Source organism: Phalacrocorax aristotelis, chromosome 1 (genome assembly GCF_949628215.1).
Source record: "Phalacrocorax aristotelis chromosome 1, bGulAri2.1, whole genome shotgun sequence".
NCBI lineage: Eukaryota > Metazoa > Chordata > Aves > Suliformes > Phalacrocoracidae > Phalacrocorax > Phalacrocorax aristotelis.
In genome coordinates this window covers 123869806-123896317 of record NC_134276.1, presented here as the reverse complement: position 1 = coordinate 123896317, position 26512 = coordinate 123869806, and the positions used below count along the sequence as shown (strand labels likewise).

The 26512-nt window shown below is 43.5% G+C and overlaps 1 long non-coding RNA gene and 1 other non-coding gene across 2 annotated transcripts; both read left to right on the top strand.

Moving 5' to 3' along the window:
* Nucleotides 1-1875: 1875 nt before the first annotated feature.
* On the top strand, nucleotides 1876-1949 carry TRNAI-AAU (transfer RNA isoleucine (anticodon AAU)). Its single transcript has one exon. It is a non-coding gene; the product is annotated as a tRNA-Ile (tRNA).
* A 272-nt stretch (nucleotides 1950-2221) lies between these two features.
* Nucleotides 2222-25160, top strand: LOC142052158 (uncharacterized). The gene is made up of 3 exons (XR_012658743.1): nucleotides 2222-2634; nucleotides 22022-22092; nucleotides 22909-25160. It is a non-coding gene; the product is annotated as an uncharacterized LOC142052158 (long non-coding RNA).
* Nucleotides 25161-26512: the final 1352 nt, after the last annotated feature.

Genomic DNA, 26512 nt, shown 5'->3' with positions numbered 1-26512 from the left:
CATGAGTTTTCTTACTTTTGCCCTTCTGATTCCCTCCCCCATCCCATTGTGGGTGAGGGTGAGTAAGCAGCTGTGTGGTGCTTGGTTGCTGGCTAGGGTTAAACTGTGACATTATCCTAACACTGGGTGACATTTCCCAGAAAATGTAGGTGGTTATCAAGAGCCCAGAACATATGTGCTTCCTGGTAGTTGGCTGGTTGCTACTTCATGGAGTTCAAATAAAAAAGGGGAAGGCGAAATGACAGTTTGGTCTTCCCCCTGTGGTCCTTCCTCTGTTTAAAGATCCTTAGCCAGCCTGCTGAAAATTTCCTGGGCTGATGAAACAAGACCCTCGAGAGTAAGAGATATGGCATATACTTCGTAGGAGTTTTTTAATGGAGGTTAGTACTTGGACAGCAAACTAGACATCTACTGTTTGACTGCTGCTGCATATGTACTGTAACCTGGGGCCCTTAATTTTTTTTGTTTTTGTAAAACTGAATGCTGCCCTTCTGTAGGGGTGAAGAGAAAGAGGTCCAAGGTGGATAAAAGGTGATGGTGTAAGTAAGAGGTTCAATTAGATAAGGAGCAGCAGCAGCTGAAGTATGAAGGGATGGTGCTTGGGGTATGCTAAAGACTCTCTATATGCTGTAGCAAAAACCAATGACTGTTGCAGTTACTGGGAGAAGGGTGCAGAGATGAAGGAGCGATGGATCTTCTCTGCAGATGGAGGGGTGATCGAGTGAGCATGGACTAATGGTGCTGAGAGGGGTGGCAGGACTTGGGAAGTGGAGATGTGAGGGTTGGGATAGCTGAAGGTGAATGGGATGTAAATGACTAGATCAGTTGGCTCCTAGGGATGAAGGATTTTGACAAAGCTGCACAAAATGAGGTTTGGGGAATTTGGTGAGGAAAGGGCTGGTAGCAGATGGGCTGACAGCAACATAGTGGAACTGATTGTGTGAGCGTGAGCAAGGCAAAGGAAGGGGGGGGGGGGGGTGAGGCCGGCACTTGACCACAAGCTTGACTATGGACTATAAAACATAGGGTCCTGTCATCCCAGTGATCCTGAGTCAGTCTTCCTCATCGAAAGCTGTGATATAGATATTCCTTGGTCTTTTCCTCTATAATGAGATCTGCCAGGAAGACCAAGCACCTGAAAAGCTTGAATTTATTTTTTTTTTTCAGTCGAAGACAAGAAAATGAAGCTTTGATTATGTAAGACAAAATAGGGATAAAAATGGATGGTGAAGAACTCTTCCCTGGGTTGCTGTGTATTTCCAGGGAGGTATTTGCTTCCAGGCCCAATTCAACTCAGCTGCTGGGTGAATTTCAGTAGATGCTGCCTGACCCTGCCTGGTCCCTGGTTCATCAGAGGAGACCAAGAGGTCTGCTTTTGGTCCCACTCCTGCTGCAGGCTGTGCTGAATTTTGTCCAGGCCATGGGATAACTCAGGCAGGAGAGGACCCTGGGAGGTGTCTCACCCAAACCTCCTGCACAGAGCAGTGTCTGCTGCAAGGGCAGGCCTAGAGGCTGCTCAGGGCTCGGCCCAGGTGTCTGGAAAACCTCCAAGGATGGAGCCTGCACGACCTTACTCTGCAGCCTGCTCTGTTTCCTCTCTGTCCTCACCGGCCAAAGGTTTTGTGCTCCCGTCCCAGCCTGGAGGCTCTGCTCGTCCCAGGCAGCAGAAACGTCCCGTCACGCAGGGCTCTGCCGCACTTTTTAGGGAGCGCAGCCGTAGCAGACCCCCAAACCCCGAGCGGGCGCACTGGCCCCGCGGGAAGCTCGTGCGGTGTCAGCGGGGCGGCAGCGAGCAGCCCCCCTGCGGCGCGGGAGCGGCGCGGCGTGCTTCCGCCGAGGGTGGTGGCCCACTTCCCGGAAGCGGCCTTCGCGGCGGGCCGGTTAGCTCAGTTGGTTAGAGCGTGGTGCTAATAACGCCAAGGTCGCGGGTTCGATCCCCGTACGGGCCAGTACTTTTGCCCGCCCCGACTGTGGAGGGCGCAGAAACCGGCCTCGGGCTTGGGGGGTGAGCGGAGCCGCCGGGGCCCTCGCTCTGGGGTGGCGGGGGAGCAGCGGGGAAGGTTTGTTTTCCGCCTTCGGTTCCCCTGAGGCGAAGAAGAGGGTCCGGCGCGGTGCGTGGCTGGGGGAGAGCCCGGGCGGTGGGAGGCTGGTGGTGCTGGAGGCCTGAGGGGCCGGTGGGGAACCCGGGAAGGGGCGTGGCAGAGGGCGCCGCCTGGGCAAGTGGCTGAAGGTGGGATTCAGGGCCTGTCCAGGGGTGCAGAGATGAGCTGGGGGGAAGCAAGCAACTGTGAGGTGGCAGAAGTCAAAAGGGAGCACCAGAGGATGAGGAGCAAGGGGAAGGGATTGGCAAGGGAAATAATTGAAAATGCAATAGAAGAATACATAGGTAGAAAGTGCACTGGGCAAAACTTTTAATCTTTCCACGGGACATCACCAAATATTCAATATCTCTTGCCTCAGAGCATCTTCTCATCTTGTGCTTCTGTTAATTAGGGTTAAACCTGCAGAAACTTTGCAGGAAGCTTTCCCTTCATAATCATAGTTACCTAAAATTTCATATTGGGTCTTTAGCTTGTTACATTAGCGTTATTCTTTGATAGCTCTCTGTCAGCGGATGGAGGCAGTGATGCTGAGGTGAGTAGGGTTTACTTCTCTTTTTTTTTTTTTACTTCTTTGGAGCAGGAGGACAAGCTGGTCCAAGATCTCTCTTGACAGCCTGATTTTGCAAAGAATGTTCTGAACTCCTTTTGAAAGCAGTCCCTGTACAGTATTGAAATTCAGATATCCACATCCAGGCTTGCCAGACACTTAGTAATATCTGCCAAGTTAATTTTTATTTATGAATTTATGTAAGAAAAATTTCCAGGCCAAATTGAGATGTTCTGATAGAGTAGTAGGTCTGCAAGAGTGGCTGAGATGGATCCCTGCTGGCTTAGCTGGCCTGTATGAGGGTGTTTTGCCTCTAAAACTTCTCTTAGGAGCTCAAGACATATATTGTTTTCTCCTGTCTACCTCTGAATTGAAATGGGATTTCTCCAGAGGAGAGCAACTTGGTGCAAGTGCTTTCCTTGTAGAAACCAGTGGTTTCATTATTGCAGTTGCATACAGTAAGGCCACAGCTTCTTTGGAAAAAATGTCTGGAGTTAACAGCATTCTATTGATTTCTTCCACAAACTTGCCAATATGCTCTTCATTCTCTAGGCCTGCTGCTTAGGGCTTCTTCCAGCTGCAGTGTTTAAGTCAAAATAAGTGGTAATAATCAAAAAGGAGAAGGAAGAAAAGCAGGTGATGCTCATTTCTAAGTCATTGTTCGGACACTGCGTCTTCCCTACGATGTCGCCAAGGTACAACAAGGCCACATGAGAAGTGTCATTCCAAAGTCACAATGTAATTTTGAAATCGTACAGATGAATATTCATGTTATCTAGCATCCAAACTGCTGTCATGACTCCATCGGATGTCAAGGGAGAGTAATGTGGTGCTGGTTTGACCTTCTGTCTTGCTATTTCACTCAACGAGCATCCTCAATTCCTTTGGGTCCAGTTAGAGTGGTCAGGACTTGACTGCATATAATGACATCCTTTTTAAATGAAATGAAAGGAGAAACAGCATGGTTTTTTGTTTCAGAAAAAAAATATCTGGGAATAATATTGCTTTGTTTTGTGTTTCCCACATTAGGAATCAGAATTTAATTGCAACTATGCTGTTGTATAGCAAATTCCTTGTTATAAACCAAGGTGATGCAATGGCTCCTTGGCCACTTTTTCAGTTTGGTTTGAATTGCTTATATTCAATGTGGTTTTTTTTTCTGGTGGCCAGGATTGTATGGGCATATTTTCCCTAAATTTAATTTCAGCAGATGGTTGTCAGACTGTGAGGGTCAGCCATTGTCCCTAGGGGAGTCATTCCAGAGCCTGTTCTTCAACCTCGAAACTAGTTGGAGAATAAAAAGAGATTAAATAAACAAACCCATACAGTGGAATAATGCTCTCGTGAGGACAGCAAAGGAATTTCCATTCTGAATGGTCTGCAGTGGCAGATGCTGGGACATATTCTGGGGTTACTGTTTAGTATTTAATTTAACCTGTAATTGGATTGCACAGCACTGAGCCTGGAAGGCGTGTTTATTGCTGTGTGCTTAAAGTGTGGTGTGAAACACAGTTCCTGCCCACAGTGGACAACGATGAAGAGGATGAACCTTATTGCCTGTGACAATGCTGAACATGGCAGCTGAGGAGGAACCTTCTAATTGCACTAAACAAACATAATCTGTTACCATTTCACATATTAACTATTCCATTTCAGAGTTACACAGACCAGATAAGCCAATTTGTTTCATTCTTCACTGAGGACTTCCATTTTTCTTTAATGCATGAAATATTACTAGGAGGCCTCTTAAATTCAAATAGTTGAAGCTAGCCAGAAAGTGGGTTTACACTTTATTAAATTTGGTAAATGTGTATTCATTCAGTAATGTTCTAAAGCATTTTCTTTTCTGGACACATCACAGGTTAATTTTATAATTTCTTATATTGTTGATGTCTAGAACATCTAAGTGTCTTGTGATCAGGGTGGTTTATTCATTGAGTTTTCCATTAGGGTTCTTAATTATGGTGCAAATCCCTGAGTGGCAGGGATTCATCTGGTATCAGAGTAATATACAGATACAATCCAGAAACAACATTATTGAAATTTAAGGCAGGATATGGTGGAAGGGGTTTTCTTTACATTAATTTGTGTGTGATTAAGTAGAAGCATTAATGCTATTATCATAGGTGACGTTTAACCATGCTTAAAATTTTGTGTAGCGTTTACCTTCCGTGCACCAGAAAAAGTGGGAGCTCCACCAAAAAGCCCAAGTCTGTCACAACCCCAAACAAAGGTTTTCATTTAATGTTGTTGTGAGCAGAGATGCGGGTGGGAGGGAGATGAAGAAATGCCATAGAAACAGACCCAGGAAGGAGCCGCCAGCCAAGAATGTGGCTGAATGGGCATGGGCAGGCCAGCGCTGCCGAGTCCAGGATCTGGCTAAAAGGAGCTGGGAGCAACAGCCCAACAACCAGCCCCCTGTTCATGTCCTCTAGTGTCTCAGAAACGGGGGTTATTCAGGAAAGGGGACTGCATGAGAGGGATACTGGCTTCCAGGTTTTTTTTCTTTGCAACTGAAATAACAAGGACCCTGAATTTTTGTCTTGCAGCTCACATCAGAACGGGGTAACTATACTTAATTGCTGAAGCTGAAGAAATATTTTCTTCAAATTTGTATGTTCTTAGAAAGCAATCACTAAAACAAAGTATGAGCAAACCTGAGTAATGTCTTAAACCCAAAGAAAGTGTGACGGCCTGGCTTAAACAGGAATCAAATCTTTGCTCTTGAGATACTGTATAAAAGGATTAATTAACTTTGTAAACAACGTGTGTGGCAATTTCTCCCACAGTTTTGAACTAATGCCTGCCTGTAGGGTTACTAAGTTTAAATAGCCAAATGATCCTTTTTACATTGTAGAATTCACCAGCAAGGCCCATAGTACAACAGGGCTGTGTAGAAGTCACCAAATTCTCATTTAAACATGTCTTCCACCTGGTTCTATATGGTACAAGTGTGAAAATATTTGGCTTCTGGTGTGTATGTGTGCTTTTTTTACAAAGAATAAATAAACTTCTCTTACTAGATTAGGAGGAGTAGCTATAGCTGTACACCAGTTCTGTGTAAGCCTTCTTTGTGGTGAGGTACAACAAATGTTCAGTTTAATTGCTATCTAGTCACTCTTTCACAGGGAAAGTAAACTAGAGGTAATGTAACCTTTGATGGTATTCTCTCAAAGCCTAAAAGGAAGTGTGTCAAGGTCTGGGTGTGAATTTTCTTATTTTTGGAGGCAGAGAAGAATACAGTTTTAAAGACAAATAATATTGAATATATTATGCTATGTCATTTTTGTCATTAACCAATAATGTAAGGAGCAGTGAAGAGCAATGGGGGTAGTCTGGAGTTTGGTACCCTCAGACCTGTGTGGGAAAAAAAGTGCTGCCCCAGAGGGGGACAGCAAATGAGAGGTCCCTAGCATTTGGTAGGACCAAGGCTGATGGTGCCTTCTCATGATCTTGAGCAGATAGTACAGTCATTAAATTCTGTCTCTGTGGCTTATCTGAGTCACAGCTGGCTAGTACCCATCACACCTTTTGGAAGCAAATAGTTTGCTTTTCTATAAAATGGTTAAAATGCTATATGGGGATACAGACGGAAGCACACTGACTTGGCTTCCTAATGCTTCCAGAAAGAGAAGCTCTGCCTTGTTCTAGACCTAAACCAGAGAGGGGAAGACAAAGCTGAAGATAAAGTCCCATCGTCCTGACATCAGCTCCCCGTGGTAACCAGCAGCTTATACTCCCTCCTTATATGCACTGTCTGCTAAAGCAATCTTGAAAGCACAGAACAAGTGGACAAAGCAGGACGACACGTCTGTATGCCACTCTGCAAGCTTGACAAACCCTCATGGCAGACTTCACAGAAAGCAGCTCTGGCACTGAGCTAGAGGGTTGCAACTTATGCTGTCAAGGTGTGGGACAACTGTCAAGGTGCGTTAGCTCTAAGAAATGAGCATCTGACGTTGTACCCTTGAAACAACACTTGCCAAAATGGCCTTTGGCTATAGTTTCTGCCCCTCGGACCATATTGCTGAGAAGTGGTTCTGTCCGCAAAGTGCAGCAGAGGTTTCACCGAGGGTCCAAAACTAGGCATACAAAGACTTTATTCTTTGACTTTCTTCTTCAGCTAGAGAGGATTCAAATATCTGGTCAATCCAAGGTTACAAAGACAGGTGTCAGTGTCATGTCTTCCTAGTTGTGCTTGAAAGCCACTTTCTTTTCAGCTAGAGTGGGTTTTTCATTTCTTTGTCTTAGCTTCCTGGAGAATTCACCCAATGGTCAGGGAATGGGACAGGTTGGATAGGTGAGTTGAAGAAAATAGGGTTCAAGGAGCAATTTATTTGATGCATAGAGGAAAGGCACAGATAATTGTCACATGTCCAACAAAGTTTCACTAGCTTGTTAATATATGCTATTATTGCTTTCAGTAAGAACATCTTTTTGATGGTGATCTTTTTGCTCTTGAACTATTAAAACTGTGTTTTAAGGAGAAAATCTTCCTGCATCCTGCTTAAGCATGACTTTTCTGGTTTTACTTGTATACATACAAATTGAAAAACTGAATAAAAGCAAAACAAATATAATTCTGTATTTTGCCACAAAATATTTCATTTCAGCGAAACCAAGGCAGCTTGGGCCCAGCGTCTGACTAAGAATTAAAGGAGAAATGTATACATACAGATTCTCAATTCTGCTTTGGACTCCACGCCTAGGCCTTCAATTCTTAGTGTCTGTCTTCCCCCATCTGCACCAAAAGGGAAAATGCTTCTTCTAATTAGGCAGCATTCCTGAAAATCCACAGAGAAGTGCTACAAAATCTACCTCTATGCAGAAAGAAGTGGTTACCTTACTGTATCCCAGCTGTACAGTAGTAACCTGTTGGGCTTATCTGCATACTTACTAGTGGTGGATGAACACCAGCAAAATAGCTGGTCTACTGATGAGCTAAAAGTATTTGCCATTAGAATCTGTTTAAAGCATGAATTCATTTCTTCTAGATAGAAAGCATGCTGAGAATTTCCTACGGTGATAGAACTTTTAAAAGTGGTAATTTCTGTCTAATATGGGTTTTAATGAGGAAATTGGATATTCTCCTTTCATGTGTGTATGCTTCTGCTTTTCACCAGCTTTGTTCTGGCTCTGTAAGAAGAAATGGGGCTTCGGTTTTGTCAGAAGTTCAGTAAGACTTACAAAAGTACAAGGATGAGCATTGTAGAATGAGAAGATGCCTCTCTTCTAGGCCAGTTTTGTTTCTTGACTACAGTTATACTTTTATTCCTTCCTCCACAACCAAAGGCAAAACTGATTGTTGATTTGGGCTATTGCCTGCCGGTTGGTAAGAAATTTGAGATAAATGTTGTGATTATAATGACTAGTAAGGGAGGGAAGGTCAATAGAGGGTGGCAGGAGCCCAGAATAGAACCAGCTGTTCTTATGGTTCTTCCACTCACTGCATACAAAACTCTGGCTGTACCACAGCACTCATCGAAGTGGACAGCGTGATAGGAAAATATTTTATTTCTTTGCAGCTACTGATTGGGGGTGATGGTGGTGTCTTAAATGTATTGTTCAGAGAAGTTATGCCTGGCCAGGGAGATTAGCCAGAAGCCTCAGGGTCTTTTAGTTCTCCCTTGCGATATTGTGTAATGGCCCCCTGCACTTAAACTGTACCAAAAGAACCGTAAAACTACCAGAAGATTAGAAATGCATAAACCCAGGAAAGCTTGGGGGGAAGAGGGAAGGTGTAAAATTCTTTTAAGACATACCTGCTCAGACTCCCAGAAACTTCTAGTGTCATGAAGTTTCTGCAAGTGAGATTGCCAGTCTCTTTACCTAGTTGAGTTTGCTTCTGACTCTTCTGGAGAGACAGTCCTGTCCAAGGCTTCACGCTCTAAATTCCCCTCAAAGCCAAAAATGCCAAGAGGAAAATCTTGACAAATCAAAACAAATATATTTCAGTCAGTGGAAATGCACTCCTCCTTTCAACAGTAGGGAATTTCTCTGTTCTTGATTCTTGTTGAAGTGAGGAGGGGGGTTAACTAAACCCCTACCATGGACTTCCAGAGGGCAGGCTTTGGCCTGTTCAGGGCACTGGTTGAGAGAGTCCCTTGGGAGGAAGTCCTGAAGGGCAAAGGAGTCCAGGAAGGCTGGGCATTCTTCAAGAAGGAGGTCTTAAAGGTGCAGAAGCAAGTTGACCCATGTGCTGTAAGACAAAGTGTGGGGAAGATGTCTGGCCTGGCTGAACAGGGAGCTTTTGCTGGCACTCAGGAAAATAAAGGAGAGTTTACCAATTTTGGAAGAAGGGGCAGGCAACTCAAGAGTACAGAGATCTCATTAGGTCATGCAGAGAGAAAATTAGAAAGGCAAAAGCCCAGCTAGAACTCAGTCTGGCCACTGTTGTAAGGGATAACAAAAAATGTTTTTACAAATACAGTAACAACAAAAAGACAGCCAAGGAGAATTTCCATCCTCTATTGGATGTAAGGGGAACGTTGCTATGAAGGATAAGGAGAGGGCTGAGGTACTAAATGCCTTCTTTGCCTCAGTCTTTAACCACCAGACCAGTTATCCCCAGGGCATTCAGCCCCACAAGCTGGAAGACAGGGATGGCGAGCAGAATGAACTCCACATAATCCAGGAGGAAGCAGTTTATGACCTGCTGCTCCACCTGGACACTCACAAGTCTATGGGGCTGGATGGAATCCATGTAAGAGTACTAAGGGAGCTGGCAGATGAGCTCGCCAAGCCACTCTCCATCATTTATCAGCAGTCCTGGTTATCAGGGGAGGTCCCAGATGACTGGAGGCTTGCTGATGCGATGCCCATCTACAAGGAGGATCCAGGGATCTACAGGCCTGTCAGCCTGACCTCAGTACTGGGGAAGGTTATGGAGCAATACATCTTGAGAGACCTCACCAGGCAAGTGCAGGACAACAAGGGGGTCAGGCCCAGCCAGCATGGCTTCATGAAAGGTAGGTCCTGCCTGACCAACCTGATCTCCTTCTATGACAGGGTGACCCACCTAGTGGATGAAGGAAAGGCTGTGGATTTTGCCTACCTCAGCTTCAGCGAAGTCTTTGACACTGTCTCCCACAGCATCCTCTTGAGATGCTGGTGGCTCATGGCTTGGACAGGGGTACTCTTCGCTGGGTGAAAACCTGGTGGATGGCTGGGCCCAGAGAGTTGTGGTGAACGGAGCTAAATCCAGTTGGCAGCTGGTCACAAGCGGGGTTCCCCAGGGCTCAGTTTTGGGGCCAGTCTTGTTTGATATCTTTATCAATGATTTGGATGAGGGGATTGAGTGTGCCCACAGTAAGTTTGCAGATGACATAAAATTGGGCAGGAGTGTCGACCTGCTCGAGGGTAGGAGGTCTCTATAGAGGGACCTGGACAAGCTGGATCAATGGGCCGAGGCCAATTGTATGGGGTTTAAGAAGCCCAAGGCCAGGTCCTCCACTTTGGTCACAACTACCCCATGCAACGCTACAGGCTTAGGGAAGAGTGGTTGGAAAGCCGCCCAGTTGAGAAGGCCCTGGGGCTGTTGGTTGACAGCCGGCTGAACGTGAGCCAGCAGTGTGCCCAGGTGGCCAAGAAGGCCAACAGCATCCTGGCTTGTATCAAGGAATGGTGTGGCCAGCAGGAGTAGGGAAGTGATTGTGCCCCTATACTTGGCACCGGTGAGGCTACACCTCGAGTCCTGTGTTCAGTTTTGGGCCCCTCAGTACAAGAAGGACACTGAAGTGCTGAAGCGTGTCCAGAGAAGGGCAATGAAGCTGGTGAAGGGTCTTGAGCACAAGTCTTATGAGAAGCGGCTGAGGGAACTGGGGTTGTTTTGTCTGGAGAAGAGGAGGCTGAGGGGAGACCTTATCGCTCTCTACAGCTACCTGAAAGGAAGTTGTAGCGAGGTGGGTGTTGGTCTTGTCCTATCACAAGTTACATGGCAGAAGAGAGGAAATGGCCGCAAGATGCATCAGGAGAGGTTTAGATTGGATATTAGGAGAGATTTCTTTACTGAAAGAGTGGTCAGGCATTGGAGCAGGCTGCCCAGAGAGGTGGTGGAGTCACCATCCCTGGAGGTATTCAAAAGACGTGTTGACGCTGCGCTTCAGGGCATGGTTTAGGAGACATGGGGGTGTTGGGTTGATGGTTGGACTTGATGATTTTAGAGGCCTTTTCCAACCTTAATGATTCTATGACTGAACTGTCTTAAACAGTTATTTTCTTTTGGTTTTATGGTTTTGAAGTGCTTTATCTCCTGTAGCTCGTTCTAATGTTCTTCTTCAGTCTAAACCACAGGAATCTTCAACCCTAAAATAGTACTTGTCCTCTCTGTTTACAGTTTCTTTATTGTGTATAGGGCCTCTTCCAGCATGTGTACTGCCACTGATACATTTACTGACATGTTCCTTGATTCGCTGAACCCTACCTGAGTGTAGTTAGGTGTACATATTTGATAGCTGAAATCGTGCTCTGATCAGAATTGATCTCTCCAGCATATTAGTCAGCTCTGCTAGACTCTAGTTCTAATTTTTAAATCCTTTTGTGACACTGAGATCTAGGTCAGTGGTGTCACACTTCATTTGGTAGCTTAAGTAGGCAGTGATGGCCATGAGCTACAGTATTGCTGAAAAATAGACTTAACATCCCACTAAAAAAAATTCAGTGTATCTGTCATACTGGGAGAGAATGACTGCTATTTTCCTTTTTAATTATTGTACATAATTAGATGTGACGTTAAAACTGTCTTCATCTCTAGTTATTCAATTTTAATCACTAGGAGGCTTAATTTTCAGTAATGGTACATTTCTTCTGGGCTCCTATTGCAAGCAGAAGCAGACTCCTGAAACTTCAAAGGACAAAATGGTTTACTTCCAGGTTCTCAGGAAAATGATGGTCTACACTGTGGTGCTGTACAGGCACTCTTTGATTTACAAAACTTTTACTATGACTTTAATTAGAAGTACATGTGAATTAGAGAAGCCTCTAATTCCAGTTAGGGGTTGAACTATGTGGGTGAGCAGTAGTGGTTTACAGTACCCATGTTTCTCCTCTTAATACCTGGGTCTGGAATATCTATGGTACACTGTGCCAATTTTCCTTCTCTCAGACATGTGAATCTTCAGCCCAAGATTGTCTTCTCAGTTTACGGTTGCTGTACTACATGTATGGTGCTTCTTCCAACACATGTTCTACCACTACGATATACTGATCAAGTTGCATGTTAAGAGTCCAGTACCTGTTCTGGGACTATCTTTGATTCATCACCCCTTCAGAAAGGCAGCTATATGTGTGTGTATATTTACTTTTATTTTGTACTGTGATAATCTCAATTTTCTCTTTCTTGCCTCTGAATCTAAATCAGCCTGGGCTCCAAAGATCTTGTATCTCTTTATGAATTCTTACGTGAACACTTTGCCCTCTTGTTGCCTGGCCCTACCAAGTCACTTCTTAAACCTAGGCTTTCTTCAGGTGTACATGTATAATCCTTTGGTGTGGAAGATACTTTGGTTTGCAAGGATGAAAACCTATTTGAATGTCAAAATGTTAACTTTGAGTTCTTTGTGCTAAACATTTAAACACTGACATTGATTCTGTCCAACTATGCAGGCTTTGTAGCTGTTATTTCTGTGTAGATCAACTGTTTTCTTTCCTATCTTCTTTTCTTCCGCGTTGAAATATGTTGCAACTGATCTGTTTCTTTGAAGTGTATCCCATACCTAGGGCAGGTTCGAACCTGAGGAACTCCTAAGTGGCCTGTCTTGTATTATCAGTCTCCCAAGGCAGTTGCTAGCTGCAGTATGTTTTGTCCATGGCTGGTTTGAAGTTCTTTCCATCTGACATCAGTTCTGAAAACCTTTATGCTAGAAATAGCAGAAGAGAGAATTATTTTCTATTTATAACCTCTGAATGGGGGGAAAAACATTTACATCTGTGAGGTTTTTAGAAATTCCTCATACACTGTAGGTGTAGTTCAAATGATAATGTTGCCTAAATATTCTAACACAAAATTAAGAGAAATGAGAGAACTTTCTTCCAGACTGGATTTTTTTTCCCCCCAAAGCAAGAGAGTAACTGTTACAGAAAGTGAATATAACACTCATCTTACGTACGTAATTTTTCAAGGAACAGAATATTAATGGGACATCAGAAAGGAATGAAGGGAGAAACAAACTCTGAGAAATTGTTTTTCTGCTCCAAATGTCAGTGCAACTCTGCATTACAATTCAGTACATGCTATTCACACCTAAAAGCTTGTGTTCTGAGGTTCTGCGCATTTCATCAAATGCCCAGACAGAGCATCGTAACCCTCTGCAAACCTGCACTGATAGGCTGGCAGTGGTCCAAATGGTGGTAGAAGTGCTTGCACAAACACAAAATGTTAGCTTTTTCTCTTTATTTTCAGCGAGACACAATTCAGCAGCATTCCAGATGACATGCCTTCTGTTAAGTAAGGGGAAAGAGTGGTGAATGCCTTCAGAAGGGAAATTGTGATGCAGTGGCATCAGTTAAATGTAGTCTTCCTCTCTGGTTAGTTCTAGTCCCAGCTAGTTCTATTTAGCTGCCTCATTTGGATAATCAAAGATGATTCACCCATTGTGTTTGCTCACAGCTCCAAGGCCTTTTAAGATAAATCCAAAGTGACTCCAGTTATTTGAGAAGGTGAAGGGGGGGCGGAAACTAAGGTAATGATGGGAAAAGGGGCAGAGCAAAGTGGAAAAAACACTATTACCACAGCTAAATGTTTACTATCTCTTCATGCTGCATCAGATTACAGTGAAGGATACTTTCTGCTAAAACTGGATAGTAGCATGGAGTTCTCTTTAGTTTTCTTTGCTTTTGTCACCTAGTCCTCCTCCGTAATGAAAATGAGTTCTGAGGCTGACACAGCTTCAGAGGCTTCTGCTGCCTTTTTGTGTAGGCAATAGGTACATAAACATAGGGAGATAAGAAAACCAGCTCCTCTTCAATTTCTGCTAGAAGCAGCCAAGGGAAGACTGATTAATCTCTAGGAGAGATGTCAATGGATGTCCAAAGCATTGAAATAAAGCGTGTGCTTCTGAGTAATACCTATTAGAGCTTTTTTACCTCCTCCCTTTTTGTTCTTTGTCCAGTAGGAGAGGGGCTGAAGAGTGCTGGTGTCCTGGGAACTGTTGTCTACTGTCAGTCACTTTCAGAGAAGTCACTGCTTACAGTGACCCTGCATTTCACTAAGGGATGCATAAAGTTTTACTACAGGGAAAAAGAAAAGTTACAGAAATACACTTTATTTTGCCCATTTTTCTGACTCCCTATAGTAGGTACTATAGCCCCCTGAAAAGAGGGAGTCGTAATACCTGTGCAGAACAACTGAGAGCAAAGGATCAGCCATACTCTAATCAAAATTATTTGTTCAAAAAAATAACATATAAACTTAACCTTACTTCATTTTGCTGTAGCCAAGGTCACTGCAGGTCTGGCTGAGTTAAAAGGCCTTAATCTTTAACACAAATGCCAGTGAGGGTGCAGTACTGTGCATGAATTTTGTGTGTGCCTGTGCTAGCTCAAAGCTAGGACCCCTCAGTGGATGGTGTCCTTTCCTGCTGTTGCGAGCCCGGCCTTTGCTCCTGCTGCTCAAGCAGTGCTCCTGGCAAGCACAGGCCCTTGGGCCATTGCTGCCCTGCAGAGAAAAGGTGGTGACTGGTTGTTACAGGCAAACCAGAGCTCTGAGGTGACTGAGGAGGGTATAAAAGAAGTTTATAATGACAGGCATAGATACGGTGAATGAGAAGAGATTGCTCAGTGCCTCCCAATCAGGACAACAAATGAAAAGTTCTGGTGACAGACCAAACCAAGTATGAGGCACATCCTCACAAAACACTTAAGTGCTCGAGGAGGTGCCACAATTTACATGGACACAAAAGTGATTGGTTCAGTTCAGGAAGGAATGTCTGTTCAGGGATTTCAAAAGCAAAAGCTTTGGGCAGCTCAGGAGATCCCTGGGCTAGAGGTTGCTGGACAGAGGGGAAGGGCAGTACTGCAGATGCATCTCTATTTGCTAGTTCAGTTTGCAAGGCTCTGCTGTTTCCATAGGTGTGCAGAAGACACTGGGCTGGATGGGCCTTTGATCCATGTGCTCTCCTCACAAAACCCTGTATCAGACTGAGTAGATACCCCACCTTCTGTATTTGGGCTGTATTTTGCTTTGGAGGAGAGGAAGCAGCAGAGACAACTGCTTTCTGTGGTCAAAGCCTGTCCTGTTATCTGCTAATTGATTTTTGTTTTTCAGTGACTTAAGCAATAGATCTGTGCTATCCTTATTTTTCTTTTATATAATAGATTTATTTTTACCTCCTTTATGTAGTGATAAACTGGTTTAAGGAAAACTCTTCATTTTCTGCAAATATTTTGAATGTCCTATGTATGCATAAATATATATGTATGTATATCTAGATCAGTTTCAAAAATTAATTGGTTTTTAACTACTTTGCTATAATGGTAGCAGCATCAGGTACATGAGCTTGTGAGAACTTGTTTTCCTTAAAGTGTAGCATTTGCATATGCTGAAGGGTGGCAAGTTAAACTTTAACCACTTGATCCTTATTTTTTCTCAGATAAATTATTCTGAAAATTCTGGGAATAGCACCGTATGCACCATTCAGGCTTTGCACGAGCTACTCATGTTTGCAAAGGTAAGGCAAATATCATAAGTGTAGCTACCCTATGAAAGTAGATTATTAATGTTTGTAAAGGAAGCAGGGATGAAGAATGCTGAAGCTAATGTAAGAATCAACCTGATAAATGGTCTAGGATAAGCCTTCTGCATTTCTGTGGTTTCACAGTGAATCTGGTCGTCCACATGCTAACTTCAGGGCATAGGAACATAGGACTGGAAGAGACCTGGATAATTAAGTCCATTCTTCTATTGCAGGCAGCAGCATCAAATAATCATATAATAAATGCATTAAAACCACATTTCCTCTGGCTTCATACTATCCAACAAAACTGATTTATGCTCTCTTAAGTAGCTGAGCTACATTTGTTGCCTGCCAGTTGCCTGCACTTGAAAGAGAGAATTTGTAGCAAGTGATCATGATGATCTTTGTTATTAAAGAATAAAATCCCAGTTCACTAGGGAAAAAAACAAAACACAACAAACAAGAAAAACAGGTGAGGTGTGTTAATGAGTTGACAGCAAATATTGAGATCAACAATTCAGACTTATCCTCTGATTAAGGGCAGAGGCTGCTTTCTGAGGACAACTGAGTAAAGAAAAGAGGGACTTCACTTGTCTTCGGATCACATGCTGCAACTCATTCAAGTGGTATGTGTGGGTTTTAGTGCCTGGCTTTGCATATTCACATTTGAAAACTGTACCATGTTTGCTCCTAAGCTCATTGTATTAAGAGCTAACAATAGGAGATTAACAAATTAATTTTTTGTTTGCATTTGACCTAGAATGGAAAGGTTAAAAGACCTGGGTGGAGGGGAAATATATTTTGTAGTTGTGTGATTTATAATAGTAGCTTGTCTCCTCTGTATCGTCACTATATGATGAAAGAGAAAAATCTGAGCAGGAACAAGAATATATCATAATAACAACAGCAACAATGTTCTTTATGATTTTGGACTTGTCACTCTTGGAATGATTAGATACTTGTCCAATATACAGTAGGTGGTGTGTTTCCAAAACATGTTAATGATTTGGATGTTTTAAAATGTAAGCAGATATTTTTAATGATACTCCCAAAAGATTTTCTTGAGTTTTGATACAAGATCTAAAAGCTATTGGATTTTTCTTATTCCACATTTCTTTTTCTGTTGATGTTGACTTTTTTGACCTAACCTTTAGTACATCTCTGTGGCACTTCCTTCTGTAATTCGGATACGCTGCTTTTCCCACTTACTGGCTAGTTGGGGGATATGAAGAGGTTAACAGGCAAGGCATTCCCTCCCTATTTGTCCTTTCTACCACCTTTCTTCATCCCTGTCTCCTCATACTGCTAAGAGGAGCACTAACATTCAAAATGGATGAGATGCTTTAAAATTGATAATTCAGCTGCCCGTGTTATTAGTTGAATATGAATCTCTTTCATAATGTTGTTTGTTCTTTTAGTAACAAATCTTCATCAATGCTGGATGCTCTGTCAGACAGAGCTGGGGGTTATGACTGTGTGCCTGTTTCACTGTACTGTAACCATATTCTGTAGAGAGTCCAGACCCGTGCCCCCGAACAGCATGCACTCTCACAAGAATGATCTTGCCAGATCAGACAAAGTCCATTTAGCTTAGTATCCCATCTGTGATAATGGCCAGTAATGTCTAGCAGAGGGTATGGGAGCAGGTCTGGCATTTAGCAGTATTTTCCCAGAACGCTCTCCCAGACAGAGCAATTTGTGACACGGGGGCATCCTGAACCAAAAGTGGTGATTTGTCTTAATAGCCCTCAGCAGACTTTCCTTCCATAACTGTGTCCAGTCTCATTCTGACGTACAAAAATGTAGCCACAATGTCCTGTGGCAAGGAGCTTTGTAGCTTAACTTCGTGTTACTTCAGGAAACACCCTGGGCTTGGTACTCCTACTTCTGACTTTCTCTTGATGCTGTATCCCCACCTGCTCCAGAGTTCTTCATTTGGAAGCTGGTAATCATTTTGGCTTTACACTCAGTATCCACAGTTGTATGACAAAAACATATACCTGCCCTCACTTCAAGCTTTTCTGGGTGAACTGTGAGATCATCAGTGTTAGTGATTCGCATCTGACCACCCTTTTCCAAGTGGGGGGAAAAGCTCAAGTCACCTTGTGTTAAATACTGCAAGGTTGTTGCAGAGAGTAAAGCAGGCATTATCCCTGCTCTAAATGCTTGGGTGGTATCACTCTTCCATGCTGCAACAGCAGGGCATGCAGCCACTGCTCACCAGACACCAGGGCTGGTGCTTGCAGGACTGACTGGAATTTTCATGTGTTTTGCACTTGATATCCACCCCCACCCCCCCCCCACGGGGTTAGAGCTCAGCATCTCTTTTAGAGTGAATAGAAGGCTCAACAGCTATGAAAATCAGGCCGTTAATATCTGGTTACTGAGGCTCTGAACTTCATTTTCTGGCAATGTTTCCCTACCCTTCTGTTTTTCTGAAATGCATCTCCTGGAGTTGCTTCTTCTTGGCTTCGCAGAAGTATTTTCCTGAACTGCAGGGAATCAAGATACTTTGGTTTTGCCTGTGCAATAGTTGCTGCTACTTCCTAACAGCTGAACTGAGCACTCAGAGACTTTAGGTATAGAAATAGGACATTAAGAACTAGGTCATGCTTTTCCAAGAAAAGGACTATCTTCCTTTGGACTGATCAGTACCGATAATTGTGCAAATATGCTCCCGTGAGGCAGAGGCAGGTTAAGGTTATATTTCTTTACTAAGCTGGTTTGATGCAAAAAGGACTCCAAAGGAAAAAAAGCTTTTTCCAGATTGCCCTTATTGGTATTCTGTTAAGACAATAAAAGGTGCAGAGCTGTTTATTTAACCACTTTCTACTCTTTCATGTTTCCCAGGGAACATGGGTAAATGTAGAGACCTGCTCTTGGAAAGAGAAGATAATTGGCTGGTCTCCTTCAGCAGAAAGTATGTAAGAATATCCTTCAGTGATCTGTTTTTGCACTATGTGCAACTGTGATTTCAGCTCTGCCCTTGAAACACGGATTAAGCAATGCTGCCAACGTGTATTCTTCTGTCAAACATTTCACTGGCTTGGGAGTCTGTGCACAGGTCACGTCCTCTGCCAGGGTTACTGCAGCTTGGTTTTGGGGCTTTTTTTTCCCTCTTGAGCAGAGGATGCAGTTCAGATACTTGCTTGTCTGCTCCCGAGATAGCGTGATTCCTTGTATTTGCTGTTTTGAATACTCCAAATTTGTGTTGTCGGTGCTGAGAAATTCACTGACTGAAACAAAGTTGCTTCTGCACAGGAAGTATCACCCTGAACCTCATCTTTCTGTTTTTTTCCTATAAATGCTCTCTGCCGTTCAGGCAGCTAGCCTCAGCTTGGTCATCTTGGCCCCTTTCCAGGTAGCTTGCTCTTTTCTTTCCAAACAGCATTTTGACAGCAAAGCTGTAGGCATGCCTGCTTACATGTTGTCTCACAACCAATGCACCTGTTGTTGAGAGAAATTTGCTGACTTAAATCCACTGACTTAATATTAACATGCTTGCCCCTTTCCTTACAGTTAAGTATTTGTTATTCTTCAGGCCCAGCTGAACCAGTGGCTCCTACAGAGACATAATTTGAAAGCATTATTTCATATATTTGAGAAATTCCTAAGGAAATGGGCAAGTTCTTGGGTGTGTCGACCCTCTTCACCACCAAAAGTACTCAGGGGCAGTTGCTCTGAACTTTCCCTACTTTGTCCTTTTCTTTCACTGTACTGCATTTTTTACATGGGCCAGTAGATCCTTCACAGACTCCAAAGCTGTGCCATCACTTTCTCATGAGGCTCTCTGGCTTGACTTCTGATTCTGCAGTGGAAGTACACCTGTAGGAGTGTTCTACTTCTTAGATGTAGAAGGGCCATCATGTTTGGGGTCACATTATGCGTGCCTGTACCCTTCCAACACCTGCAGGTTCCTGCTGTTATTTGGATTTCCTGTGAAGTGTTGGTGTTGGGTGGCGGAAATGACGTGCAAGACCTGAGGCATAGTGAATGTTACAGCCTTATCCATCACTGGAGAATGCTCCAGAAAATTGGTACATCCACTAGTTTCAAGGCTTTTATTAGTATAAATATGCTGGCAAGAAAGACCATACTGGTCTTTTAGTGATATATCCTATGCATTGGTTCCAGCGGGATGGAGAATGCCATTTAATAAAACCTGGGAATAACTGCCGAGTTGTGGCTGTAGGTAAAATTCATTTGTAGCTTTCATGGATGGAGTGTTCTTTTGGCTGGCAGTAAAATGCTTGTTGATGTAGTTTTCTGAGAGAAGCCACTAATTTTGGATCTGTTTTTTTTCTTTACCCTCTTTGAGAATTGTTGGTTAAGATACTACAATTTTGAGGACATGCAATTCTTACGTGCCCAATTCTGTATAGTTTAAGGCTTTTTGGAGGAGAGGCATGGCACTTTCTGAAAACTGAGGGTTTTTTTTAAACTGCTCTTTCTAAAAAAAAAAAAAAAAAAAGACATTGAAAGTCAATTAAAAATAAGGTTCTCAAAAAACTGGTGACTTATCAAAGACTTGTATTCTATGGTACTTTTAGAAAACTTTGGATCTGAGAAAGAAGTAGAGAGAAGAAAAACTGCTAGCATTCGCTTAGGATTTAAATCTGTACAAGGTGAACTGAAATGACTCTTAATGTCCAAAGGAGACTGGGATATCTTTCTCTCTTTTCTCCCCCCCTCCCCTGCCTTGCTACTCACTCCTAAAGAAGCATCCTTCGTGTATGGGCCATACTTGTGCACCACTGGCACCCTGTCAATCCTTAAGAAAAAACTTGGGAAACATCCGTTGCATTCATTCAGCTACTAAAAACACTCATTTAAGAAACAGAAAGCAAAACCAACATGCAATCAAAATAAAACAGGAAACTGATTTGTGAAGATTGTGTGTGTTCTTCCCATTATCTGTTTTTTTTCCCCTTCCTGTTGCTTAATTGGTTTGTTTTGCAAAAATGTATTATTTTTTCCTTGCTGAATGCCTTGCATTATATGTGTGAGCTATTCCTGTGAATTTGGATGCTGGACTCCACCCTCTGTAGCTACCAGTATCTAAATAATACTGCATACAATTTCTGCCCTTAAGTTGAGTGTATGAGGAGAGTCAGGCAAGCAGGCCACGGTAATTTCACTTAGAAGTGAGACTGTAGCTGTCCTTACTGTGAAAAGCAGGCCATGGGTGGAGGGACAGAGCCTACAGTATAATTTTGGATTATTAACTTCAGAGTGCATTATGCCTCCTAGGATCAAATTATCAAAGGAGGATGTGAGGGAAGTGAGAGTCCTTGGTGCGTTGATACCTTCGCCATAGTGAGGTGAACGCCTGGTCAGGGCTTTGGCTCTCTTGATGACAGGGAGTTTCTCTAGAGCTCAGCCCCGTGTAGAGGGATTCTTGTGACAGTGACACCTCCCCTCCGTGGCCCTTGGTCTGTTGAACTTGAGATCTGCAGGGGTATGCGGTTACTTACATCAGTAGTAAACTCTAAGTAAGCTGACTGGGGTGCAGACCCCGAACGAAGCTTAGAGCAGGGTGTCGGGGGCTAGAAAACAATGCGGTTGCTCAGCAGTGTAGTGATTTTATTACTTGTAATTTAAACACTTGGTCAATCTTGTTCTTGCAAAACTCAAGTCTCATGTACCCTTTCAGCTCTTAGGAGACTTAATTTTCATTCAGTTTCAGCGCAGTCCTCTTCTATAGGTTGGATTTATTGCAGGTTTGTTTGAGGAGGTTACACTCGTTCAAAGCTGCCTTCTGAATTTTTTTCAAAGTATTTGCACAGTGTAAAGAAAAATTCCACTTGCTGTGTCTACTGGCCTAAAAAGCAAGGCCTTTGCTTCCTTGTTGACAAATACAGATATAAATTATATATATCTGTATACATACATTTGCTTAATTGACCGCATTACTTAAGCAATACAAACAGCCTCTATTTAAGCTGGAAGGTACTAATAGCTGGCAGCTGGAGGTGGCAGATTTCTCTAAAGAGCCTGAAAAATAACCTTTTAATGACTCCAGGGAAGTGAAAAAGCTGTTTTAGCAGTAATGAAAACAGCTGTGGATAAAGACATGCCAGCTAAAGGTGGTGTAGGTACCTATAGCAGGTACCTCCAAGCTTTAGACACTGAGACGTATCCTTGGTTGCAATAACAAGGCATGGTTTTTTTGTTTGCAGGCTGCACATGTAGAAAGAGCAAGCAAAAGATTTTTGCTTTGACAGGAGCTGAAGTAGCTCCTCCAAATAGAGCTTATATGAGAGACACTTGAGGTTTCTGAGGTAGGAAACTGCTAAGTCTCTGCTCCTGCTGTATTTGAAAGATGAATGGATGTTTTGAACACGTTTATAGTTAGTAAACAGATTTGCAGATGTTAATTTGTTTTCAGTGACTGAACTGTGTTCTAATGGATGTAGAACTCTGAATGTTAGCCAACTGCTTGGGCCAAGAACCACAGACATTGGACTTCTTGGATTATCTGGATGCTGATATGTGAAAATCCATGTTTTGGGTCAATTGATAGAGGAAGAACTAAACTCTTTTTGGTGGGTGTGATAAGCCCAGAGCAGGATGTGCCTCCCCAGGCATGAGGTGGGCAGTGTGCCAGGGGTCCCGTGTTCTACCAGAGGCCCACTGGGTGTCAGGACCTCTGTTGGTGGTATTGCTTCTGGTATGGCCAGCTTCTCTCTTCTCTCCGGCAGCAAGTGTGACCTGGAGTACAGCTGCAGACAGCTGATAATTGAGCAGGTGGTGTCCTGGAGCATGAGACTTGGTGAGTTCAATAACTGCTTTTTCACAGGCAAACAAAGCAAGCTCCTGTTTTTAAACTTTTGCCAGTCAGAACCTTTCTAGTGCTAAACAGCCTGTAATGAAGTTGCTTAGCGTGTGACACAGCATTAAATTGGGTTGTCACAACTTTATTAACGTTGATCTTTGTTTTACCTTTTGATAACATCTTTTGGTATTTCCTGATTTTAGAAGTGTGCAAATCAAGCTTGGAGAGATAATGAAGTGAAGTCGGACATTTCTAACTTCAATGAAATAAGCTGCAGCAAGAGAGTAAGGTATGGCAGGTCAGAGATACCGAAGTAAGAAATAGCAAGGGTTTCTCTCAAGGATCAGGCAGTACAGGCTGACTCAGTAATTTATGGAGAGAGCTGTTGAATAACTTACATGTATGAGGAGAGCCTTTCCTTGCCTTGGGTCAGAAAAGGGAGTGTGACCTTTGGCTCCTGAGGCCGCAATTCTCAGTTGCTCTCTTTGAATCAGAATGTAAGGTAACAAGAAAGAATTATAGCTGCAATTCACCTTTGTATTCTGGGACAACTGACAGCTCTTAGGTATAATATTAGAGCAGCTTCAGAGTTTCCTGAAATTGCACTGTGTTTGGCAATCTATGCCAGCCATAGAGGGACCATAGTGCAGAGTCCTTATAGCTTGTAGCTTGCGTGCTCTCTGCTGCTACTCAGCCTTTGGCCTGCTCCTAGTCAGTCTTGTTCTCAGGATGGCATTTCTAATGCCTTTAGGTTTTGGGGTTTGTTTGTGGGTTTTGGTGGTGTTGGTTTGTTTTTTTTTTACCTCTATCCAGGTGGAGAAAATGGACTCAACAAGCTCAAGAGCTGTCTACCCCAATGAGCATCAAATCAAGGAGGGGCAGCAGGAGGTCTGCATGGGTCAGCAAGGAACTCCTGTCAAAACTCGGGCACAAAAAGGGAGGATATAAGAGGTGGAAGCAGGTTTAGGTGGCCCAGCCAGCAGGTAAAGTAACTGAGCTTGCAGGGACAGGGCTAGGAAAGCCAAAGAACACCTGGAGTTGAGTCTGGTGAGGGATGTGAGGGTGATATAAGGGGCTTCTACCAGTATATCAGCAGCAAGAGGAAGCCAAGGGATAACACGGACCTGCTGCTTGAATGGGCAGGGGCTCTGGTGATAAAGGACACCGAAAAGGCCACACGTACTCAATACCTTCAGCTTGGTCTTTAATAGTAAGATTTACCTTTTTAGGAATTCTAGCTCCCTGAGGCCAGAAGAAAAGTCTGTAGCAAGGAAGAATTACCATCAGTAGTAGTGGATCAGGTGAGGGAATGCTTAAACTGGTCACATGCAGGTCCATGGGATGGGGTGCCCCCATGCATGCTGAGGGAGCTGAGTGATGTGATAGTACACCCACTCTGTTACCTTTACAAAGTCACAGTGATCGGGAGATGACTGATGATTGGAAGACAGAAAATATCACACCCTTCAAGAAGGGCAAGGAGGATCTAGGGAACTACAGACTGGTCAGCTTCACCTCCATCCTTGGGAAGGTAATGGAACAACTAATCCTGGAACCCATTTCCAGACACATGAAGGACAAAAGGGTGATCAGGAGGAATTGGCATGGATTTATGAAGGGGAAGTCGTGCTTCACCAGCCTGATAGCCTTCTGTGAAGAGATGAGTGGCCTGGTGAAGGAGGGAAGAGCAGTGGATGTTGTTTAACCTGGCTTTAGCGAGACATTTGACGGTCTTGGACAGCATCCTCACAAAAAACTGATTATGGTACAGACCATATAACTGGACAGTGAGGTGAACTGAAAACCAGCTGGACTACTAGGCTCAGATGGTTGTGATCAGTGGCACAAAGTGTAGCTAGAGGATAATCACCAGTAAAGTACCCCAATTGTTGATACTAGGTCCAATGATGTTTATCCTCTTCATTTATGATCTGGATGATGGAACAAAGGACTTAGGGACTTATGTCATCTGCAAACTTGCAGATGATACAAAACTGAAAGGAGTGGCCGATATGTCAGAGGGTTGTATTGCCGTTCAAAGGGACCTGGACAGCCTGGAGTACTGGGCAGAGAAGAATGTCATGAAGTTCAACAAAGGGAAATGCGAAGTCCTGTGCCCAGAGAACCTCATGCACAAATATAGAAGCTTTCCTTCCCACACAATCTCATCCAAAGCTGTGCACAGGTGTCCTTTTGTTCAGCTGCACTTAAAACTGCTGCAATTTGATTCCTGTTTGAGGTCTACCAGGCTGTAAATAAGATTAATATGGAGATATGCTTACAGCTATGGAGTTGCCTAACTTAGATTGAACTTCCTTTAAAAGGTTTAGTGATCTATAATTGCATTCTTTAGTAATTGTATTAAAGCATATTCTTTACATTGATCATTTTAGTTGTGCTTCAATTGTTTTTGAATTGATTACACAGAAACTGACTGTGTTTTGGCTGGTTATCTTTAGAGCTGAACATGAAATGATCAAATTCAGTTTGTGAAAGTGTCAGAATAATTTTTAATTTCCTGGCAAAATGTCCACAAATGGAATACTTCTACACTTAAACTTCTTCAAAATAGGAAATCCTAGTCAGTTGCAAAAAGTATATGGATCTTTGGGGGGCTGCAAATTTTGAAATATTTCAGGAAAGAAAAAGATGAACCCTTTAAGTGTCAAGACAGTGTTTTGCAGGAGATAAGGTATTGATCTTAGTTAAGGGAATTTAGGTTACGCCCTGGTTCTGTCCTTCTTTTACCTGATGTGACCTATGGAAACTCCATGGGTTTCAGGATCATCAGTTTTGTAAGTGGTAATAATAAACTGCTTTCACTTAAAAATTAAAAAATCATAAGAATTAAAAAAAATTACTTATGTCTTGTCTTAGCCACTTCCTATCTCTTTGACCTAATAAAGAAGTTGAGTAATATATTGACGTGAAAATTTGAAGAAAAAAAAATTGCCACTTTTCCCCTTCAGCAATGTCTAAGGCCAGCTGGATGGCCTTTACCTCTGCAAACTGGCTCGATTCACCTTCTCCTTCAGCAGTTCTGCGACTTGTCGTGTAGGACTCCATACAGCAGCCTTCCATCTCCGGTGCTTTCCCACAAGGCGACAGGACCCATCAGTGAACAGGGCATATTGCTTCTCATCTTCTGGCAGTTTGTTATACAGTGGGGCTTCTTCAGCATGTGTCACCTCCTCCTCTGGTGATATTCCAAAGTCTTTGCCTTCTGGCCTGTCCATAATGACTTCCAAGATTCCTGGGCGACTGGGTTTCCCTACTTGAGCCCGCTGGGTGATCAGTGCAACCCATTTACTCCATGTAGCATCAGTTGCATGGTGTGTAGAGGGGACATTTCCTTTGAACATCCATCTCAGCACTGGCAGTCGGGGTGCCAGGAGCAACTGTGCCTCAGTACCAACCACTTCTGAAGCAGTTCGGACCCCTTCATATGCTGCCAATATCTCTTTTTCAGTTGGAGTATAGCGGGCTTCGGACCCTCTGTGTTCACAACTCCAAAACCCTAGGGGTCAACCTCGGGTGCCCCCTGGTGCTTTCTACAAGAGGCTCCAGGTAGGGCCATTCTCCCGTCTGCGGTGTAGAGCACATTCTTTACATCTTGTCCTGCCTGGACTGGCCCAAGGGCTACTGCATGAACTATCTCCTGTTTAATTTGTTCAAAGGCTTGTTGTTGCTCAGGGCCTCATTTGAAATCATTCTTCTTCTGGGTCACTTGATAGAGAGGGCTCACGATCAGACTGTAATCTGGAATATGCATTCTTCAAAAACCCACAACGCCCAAGAAAGCTTGTTTCCTTTTTGCTAGTTGGTGGAGACATGGCTGCTATTTTGTTGATCACATCCATTGGAATCTGACGACATCCATCTTGCCATTTGATTCCTAAGAACTGGATCTCTTTTGTGGGTCCCTTCACCTTACTTTGTTTTATGGCAAAACCAGTTTTCAGAAGGATTTGGACTATTTTCTTCCCTTTCTCAAAAACTTCTTCTGCTGTGTTGCCCCACATGATGATGTCATCAATGTATTGTAGGTGTTCTGGAGCTCCACCTTGTTCCAAAGCATTATGGATCAGTCCATGGCAAATGGTAGGACTGTGTTTCCACCCCTGGGGCAGTCGATTCCAGGTGTACTGGACGCCCCTCCATGTGAAAGCAAACTGTGGCCTGCACTCTGCTGCCAGAGGGATGGAGAAGAATGCATTAGCAATATCAATTGTGGCATACCACTTGGCCGCCTTTGACTCCAGTTCGTATTGAAGTTCTAGCATGTCTGGCACAGCAGCACTCAACGGTGGAGTGACTTCATTCAGGCCACAATAGTCTACGTTAGCCTCCACTCTCCATTAGATTTCCACACCAGCCATATGGGACTGTTAAAGGGTGAGTGGGTCTTACTGATCAC